The sequence below is a fragment of the Synchiropus splendidus genome, chromosome 14 (genome assembly GCF_027744825.2).
Source record: "Synchiropus splendidus isolate RoL2022-P1 chromosome 14, RoL_Sspl_1.0, whole genome shotgun sequence".
Classification (NCBI taxonomy): Eukaryota; Metazoa; Chordata; class Actinopteri; order Syngnathiformes; family Callionymidae; genus Synchiropus; species Synchiropus splendidus.
In genome coordinates, this window is record NC_071347.1 from 2,321,961 (window position 1) to 2,330,011 (window position 8,051).

Here is an 8,051-nt window from a genome sequence, read left to right on the forward strand (position 1 = left end):
AAGGAAACAATTTTTATGCATTTACCAGCCATGAAGTTTGTATGCCCATCAATATTAACTACAAGAGAATTCAGAGTCTGGCAGTAGCAGCCTCGTGAGACGTTTCCTCAGCTTCATGGTATATTAACCATCCTAGTGGCTTCACTGCATAAATGATGTGCTGGTTGCAGTGCATCAGAATAATATGCTTTTTTGACACTTTGACATGGTGTTTTGACTCAGATCATCTGTCTTTTGAAGAGCAATCATCTGACACCAAAGGGATGGTTACTTCAGTGTGGTTTCCCTGGAGCCAGGTGACAACAGCTCTTAAAACGTCAATCAGATACTACACATGCTGTCACTGTTAAAAGGCTTAAGTTAAATCAAACACCATAATTAAAAAGTGTGTGCTTTTATATGCCAAATGTTCTTTTCATGAATGAGCAATGATGTGTTTTGAAAAATAATTTCAGTGTATGTCTGTGCACAATATTGTGGATTTAAAAATCGAGCATATTTCATTTAGATTTTTTAAAAACAATGTAACTTCTGACAGATATTGTGGAAATGGATGCCGTCTCGATTTGAAAGCTGAATATTGGACTGTCGGTGTTGATGTTGGTAGCCTTCTTGTTATCTTGCTGATTTTTTTTCCCTGTTCCCCTCCTCCATCTCAACCTATCTTGCACATCCCCTGCAGTCCCCCAATCCTCTTAATGTCATCCCTCACCACATCCATCAAAGGTTTGTCTTCCTCTTCCTCTGTACAGATTCTCCAATTTATGACATTATTCGTCCAACATGTTTCCTGTTTCCCGAGTATCTTCAAGTATGTTTCCCGAACCTGAGTATCTCCAAACCAAACACCATAGCAGGACTCACAACTGAATCAGAATCAGAATCAGAATCAAATTTAAAATAAAATAAAATCACAACAAGGCTCTTCACGAATTCAACAGTCTGACGGCCGAGGGGAAGAAGCTGTTCCTGTGACGGGAGGTTCTGGTCTGGATGGACCGTAGCCTCCTGCCAGAGGGAAGAGGAACAAACAGTCCATGACCAGGATGAGAAGGGTCGGCTCTGATCCGACCTGCACGTCTCTGGGTCCTGGAGGCATACAGGTCCTGAAGAGGTGGCAGGTTGCAACCCATCACCTTCTCAGCAGAACGTACGATGCGCTGCAGTCTGCTCTTGTCCCTGGAGGTGGCGCTGTTGTACCAGACAGTGATAGAGGAGGTGAGGATGGACTGGATGGTGGCCGTGTAGAACTCCACCAGCAACTTCGTCGTCAGTAACTGTCCAACAGTGTTTCCATTTCAACCACGCTGCTCCTCATCCGTCACCGAACCCACCACCAACTAGCTCTAATTCCAGCATCTTCACCTTCTCTGGTCGTCCTGCTGATTTCTGATTTACTCACATGAATACTGCCTTCTTTCTTACTGAACTTCCTCATCATCAGAGCCCACAGAGAGTCCTCCCTAACCACATCTGTCTGTCTGTTACCACAGAAAACAGGAACACATTTATGGTGTTTGTGAATAATCCGAACTTGATCCCTCTATTGTTGTATGTTACAGTTCTGACATTCTCCTGCGTTCTTAAAATGCTGCACCCAAACACTTTTCCTTCACCCATCATCCTCTCAGTCAGGCCCAGAGTTTCACTGCTGACTCTTGCAAACACCTCCAAACCTCATCTGGAATATGGTCGGGGTTGTTAATCCACCCTTCATCTAATTAAGAGCAGCTCTCAGTTCCACCCTGCTGGTTTCCATAACCACCTGATCTACCAGGCGCCTTCATCGCTGCTCATCTCCCTTGCTTTCGCTTCGCTCATTAGCTTCCTGAAGTTTTTCTTCCATCTTTCACACACGCTCACCTGCTGGCACATTTCCATCCCTCCCTGCTCCCTCTCTCTCGCTGCCTCACTATGGTGGATGCATCCCCCTCTCTGTGCATGCCATCCAGTCACTTATACAACTCACTAGAAGCCATTGCTGCGGCAACCTCTCTCTTTACTCCACACCTACACTCTGCCTACATCTGTCGGCTGTCCTCATATATCTCTGCTCAAATCACTTAAGTGTCTTTGCTTGCCTCCCTTTCTTGATTCTCTCCTGAATTCCATCGCTCCACAACCAAGTCTCACTGCCTTTCAACATCTAATTGTCCAGTGCAGATATGTGAATGAGCGGACGCCATTAACCGTCAATTGCTGTGACAAATGTGCCAACTTCATTTCATGCATCATGCTCAATCAGGAAAGCACATCACTAATGCTTTTGTCATTATTCTCAGTAATGGTTTTTAGAAGAATTGCTGTGAAAGTTGAATTAGTTTTAAGGTCTCACTTGGCTGTCTCACTGCTTGGCAGGCCAGTCATGGACATGGCGAGTCACTCCAAGAAGTGACTTGCCCTCTCTAATGAGCTCTGACTGCTGCCCAGTGCACTCACGATGACTGGTGTGATCCCTCAGCCGAGCTCGTGCCTGAGGTAAGCGACACTTCAAATGACTAATTCATGCATCTCTGTGCAAGTCATTGAGCAAATTCAACAATAACAATCTTGTCGTGAGTATTCAAATGTCCAGCTGTGCGTAAAGAGTACCATCATGTTCATTTCTGAAGAATTCACTCGCTACTATTCCAATTCATGCACTGCGGCAGTTTGCGCACGCTAAAACTCAAGCTTAGAAACAGACAGAGTGAGTCATACAAACCCAACACAATGGCTTGCATCTTTCAAATTGGCCAAGCACCAGCTGCAACTGAATAGGGTGCACCTTGTAGTTTTGGTGGTTTACATACAGTCAGGGACAAACATTAAAAGAACCTTTCTCCTATGTGCTCCTTTTCGATACCTTAGCCTAATTTGAGATGACACTTGTCTGTTTGATGTGGGACTAAAGTAAGTTACTATCATAAATGCTTGCGATGCAATGTTTGATTTACTTGATCAAATGTATTATATGATCCACCAAATGTTTCCAGCCAGAAATTGTATCAAATGGAACATGCATTCTTTCCACATGCCACTGTTTACACCTGGCTGCAGTGAAAATGAGATATCCTGGATTTATCCTGCATTTTTCCATCAATAGACTACTTCATTCTTGAAGTTGATAAATGTTACATGATGTATAGTGAAGATAATCAGCAGTCAAATTATATTATGAATAAAACATTTCTCTCATAAATATTGTATGGACTATCAATTTCACAAATATCTTTCTACATTATAAAAAAAAACCCATTTATTTTTAATAATTTCTAAAGCTATATAATCAGATGTGTAAATATGAGACACATTTCTCATATCATACAAAAGATATAAAATTTCCCTACAATGTTTTTCCTTCAATAATGTAGAGCCAATCGCCAAATGCTTGTTGAGTCTCACGATGGTAAAAGCAACAACAGCCATGTGTCTTACTTGCTAACAAGCTTGCTTTCTCAGTACTTCCAGAAATGCTTGTAGTTTTATAGGGAAAAAATATATATTTTATTGCAGTATATATTAGCACGTAGACAATTGCAATATGAGGCGTGGCCTTACTGCACCCTGCAGACAGCAAATGGATGTTCAAAAACATCTACCTTTTAACACAGTACTGTTGTTTAAGAATAAGAATTAGAGCTGACGGCCAACAGCATTTAGCATTTGGTTCACACACAATGTATGTATCAATAAAAGTATGTAATGTCTTAATTCCATGATGTGAGACCTGTGATGTGGCCTAAAATACAATGGAATATGTCAGTGTCAAGTCTTTGAAGAATATTTGCACATTGAATAGCACTGATATATAAACATATCCATGACATCCCAAGCCATATTTCTTTTTTCTCTAAAAAGTTTTCCTACATGTCTATTGGAGACAGAGAGATAATAAACTGACAGTAAAGCATTACTGTCCCAGACTAAGAAGATCTGGCGAAAACTAATTAAAAATACCCAGAAAAAAATAAAATAAATAATAAAAATGAAATAAAAATGGTTTCGCCTCCTGCTGGCCGCTTAATATACAATTCTACTGTGTGTAAATCACTTCCTTCAGATGCAGTGTTTTTCCTAAAGTGCAAAACAACAATATTGAAATTGCAATAAAACTCATTCGCCTGGCAAGCAGAAAATGTTGACTCGCCCAAACTGTCAAGGAAGCGCAATAAGTCAAATGTATTTTAAAATGTATTCTATTTGAGTCTTCTAGATCACCATAATGCGATAAATACAAAATGGTGCGATAGAGCCCTGCAGATGAGGAGCCACAGAGGCTGCACCTGTATTTCATTATGCAACTACATCAAGTCGACCCCATCTTAACTTGTGGAATGAGAAAATAATCTGATGCAGGGAGTGAGGTGATCTGATTTGCCCTTTTCCCTCCTCCGGTTTTATTGTTTTTTTCCTTTATCCTGAAATGGGGAATGTGATAAATATTGATGGCCCCGTCAAAAAGCATCTGAGCTCTGGTTTAACTATCATGTTTTCCACTGGAGAGCTTGGATGTGGTCTGGCTGACCATAACTGGCTGCCTAAAAGCTCTTACTGAAGCTTGTTAGCGAGACTTCTCTCACTCCTTGCGGTCCTCTTTGTCCAATTTCCTTTGACTCCCTGTCATCCTTCCTTCATATTTCTGCTACTATGTCAACTTCTCTTTGAATTAGTTCACCTCTCTTTTCATCCCTTTCAATCACAAAATGCCTCTATGATAGCTCAGTGTTGTGCAGGCCCTGGCGAGAGCTGGTAGATTAGCAGAGAATTGATGACAAGATAGCGGCCGAGATAAAGGGAGAGACAATCAGCTTGTCGAAATAACCAAAATAGAAACTGGGTTCTCCTTCAGTGTGCAAAGCCTTCTCGGGTGGAATCACAATTGGATAACTGCCCGCCTTGCACTGAAGCAAAACAGGGGAGCATACCATCTAAAAATTGAAGTACACACCTCCATTTTCCTTCTCACACTGCTAGAGACAGAACCTACATCTGAGTCCAGTAAGTACCTTCGGGATTTATGAGCTTGTTTTGCTCCCCATCCTCCTGTCATAAGTTTTCCATGTCTGGACTCGGTCACTACATGGCATATACCGTTGTTTTCTGTACTTCGCATTCCTTCAGTACTCGTTGCGAGGCTTACTGGGATCATATCAAGGGCGCTGGCGGGTACTTCCATTTAAGGTAGAAGGTAATCTGCCCCCTGCTGGGTGGTGAGTTTTTCATGACTTTTACTTGAAGCAAGTAGGGAGTTATCCAATTGCAAAACCAACGCTAGAGGGCTTTGCACCCTTCGGACAACAAGGGTTACAATAGATACCATTCAGTTTCCAATTCATACTTTCAGCTCAATATTCCGCAGACTATGATCATATTTTATTTCTCTGTTGTACTCAAAATCAGCCTCACAGGTGTGAAGGATATTAGGCTGAGCCAAACAGGAGAGATCTTGATGGATCAAAGAGTGAGCTCTGGAATTTAGTGATAGGTTTGATAAAGTCCAGTGGTCTTAACATACCAGGTGTACGGAATACTACAGAGTCAGTTGATATGATTACTTAACCAGATTTGTTCTATTTATATCCAGTGTTTGTCAAAATATTAAATCACTTGTGAATGTGTGGTTAGTGTCAGGGTTACTAGGGTTAGTAGTTACTTTTTGACTTCATGGACACCCTGTACAAGAGCCCTCTGGTTTTGGAAATGTTTCACTTGATGGTTAAGCCAAATAATATTTGGCTTGACTTTAGCTAAGTGAATTATTATTAGTTAAACAAATCACTGCATTGCCTTATATGTAGATGGTATCATAGTTTCCCTCAATAATCTGGGGCTATCCAGTAGCGTTGATGAAAATTAAAAGCAAATCTTGTAGATCCTCAGGCTGTAGTCTTTAAATCATCTCTGATGTTATTCAGTTTTATTCAAAGGTCTAACCTCATTCAACACAACTGGTCCAAATGGATCACACATTTATAAATACAAATTATTTAAATGTTTGATGGATGTGGTCGACTGTTTCAGTAATTCAGCATTATAGGGTCTTACAAGTATGACCGCTAGGTGCACATCCCTAACAAACTCTTTAGTTGGCACCAAAAAAATCCCTCATTTTCTTTTATTTTTTGTAAGAAAGGGGACTCGGTGCTTTGATTTCGTTGGAATAGGGAATAATCCTGAATCTGATTCAAATCTGATTACAAGAAGCACAATTTGACAATCTGTCATCTGTTAAAAAAATTAAAACAAAATAAATAAACTAAGTGAAGATGTAAGGTGTTTTGGGTGATGTGGCCTGTAGGCTGCTGGTTGGTCGCCTGTGCTGTATGTGCGCAGACAGACATGAGGTTGATAATACGTGTCGCCCACCAATACATTGGTTTCTGTCAGATCATGCAGCCAATGAAGAAAGTAACAGTGAGCATAAAGGTTTGATGAAGCAATGTAGCTATTATGTCTGTTGATGGTTTCTTTTCGGCCCCCCATTTGTGGTCCAGTATTGCAAGTGATGCTATCTAAAATTTCCATGGAGTTATTCTTCCGTAAAACCTCCTGCTCCGCTGTATATTTATTCTCAAGACAACCACAAAAATATGTCTCATGACATGCAAACTTTAATCATACAGATGATTATTCACTCTTATGAATAATTTTACTATCCCTATTTATATCTCTCTAACAAAATGACAAATAAGAATGTAACATATAACAGTCCTGTGTTTCACTTGGGAGCATTTGCAACAACTTATGGACAGTTTGCTGTGCTGTCTCCTCAAATGAGTCATCACCAGAAAAGGACCAGCAACGTTCAACCTTGCCCATCAGGGCAGCGATGCAAAGTTTCTCTGAACTGAAAATAGCAGGAGATCAATAGCAGAACAGAGCAGAGCATCTCTCCCTCCAGCCTACGACAGTATGAGCAACACAGCGGGTGTCAGCACACATTTCAGCCACGACTCTCCCACTTACTCTCCAGCCAAAGCATCCTCACAGCCCCCGTCTCCATGTCCTAAATAGCTTGCTCCACTTCATTTCACTGCTCCGCTCTGCCATAATGCATACATACATGCTCCTGCCTATACGTTATAGGTGGGTAATCGAGTAGCAAGGGCAAGAACAGCAGGAAGAGCGAGGACTGACATGAGACAGATTTCCTTACCGGTGCTTTAATAAGGAGAATCCAGCGATCGCTTGCGTTATTCTCCCGTGGCTGCTCTTTAAATCCAAGATCCTGGCAAAAGGCTTGACGATTCCATTGAGATGTCTGTTTGAGTAGCAGGATGGGAGTGTTTAATGGAGGAAATGGGGCATGGGGGTTAAAAAAGCATGGCAAATATGCATAGGGAGAATGATTTGATATCCCAGTCCAGAAGACTAGCACCAGAGCCACATGTGCGTGCTCTCTGACACATGCCGTTCACACACGTCAACACACTCCCAGGAAGGAGGCATCCTCTGCTAGGGTGTAATATTAGGCAGGATGGAGAGAAAAGGAGAGACACAGTAAAGGGAGGGGAGTCTGGAGAAGGTGGAGGGAGGAGCTGCGGCATGTGATAAGAAATTGGGAGAGGGGAGGAGGCACATCTCTCCATCGCTCTTTATTTGTCCTTCTGTCTGAACTGCAGTCTGCTCTAAACAAATATAATGGCGGTGTTCATTAAATGCAATTACCCTTGCTCACTTTTAAAGACTGCAGGAAATGTGGAGCCACAGTTAGGAGAGATAAAAAAAAAGGAAAGGGAAAAATATCCCCAGCAGCCATTGCCCTCATCTATTTGTGGATCTGAACCGTATTTGTGCACAAAGCCAGCAGAGATAAACAAGTAAAAGGAGGTCGGCTGAGGCATGTGAAACGGAGAAGTTTGATGCACAACACTGATAGCGCAGATCTATACCAACCTCCGGTGGGATCGCATATCGCGTGGGTGCATAACAACTTTGCCGACAGATATCATACCACCTCCAACAGTGACAGCCACTTGCTTTCATCAGCATGTCACTTTTATCACACTGGCACAAACTCATGAGCTCGATCCAAAAGAGCTGATAAACTGCAGTGATGGTGGAAGTAT

General features: G+C 41.8%; 1 protein-coding gene across 1 annotated transcript in view; it reads right to left on the reverse strand.

Annotated features, from left to right (window-relative positions):
• lingo1a (leucine rich repeat and Ig domain containing 1a) overlaps positions 1-7,435 on the reverse strand; it is a 125,111-nt gene extending 117,676 nt beyond the window's left edge. Inside the window, exon 1 of the mRNA XM_053884531.1 lies at positions 7,139-7,435. The gene's annotated coding sequence lies outside the window, so the exon portion shown is untranslated. The remainder of the gene's footprint in view (positions 1-7,138) is intronic.
• Positions 7,436-8,051: the final 616 nt, after the last annotated feature.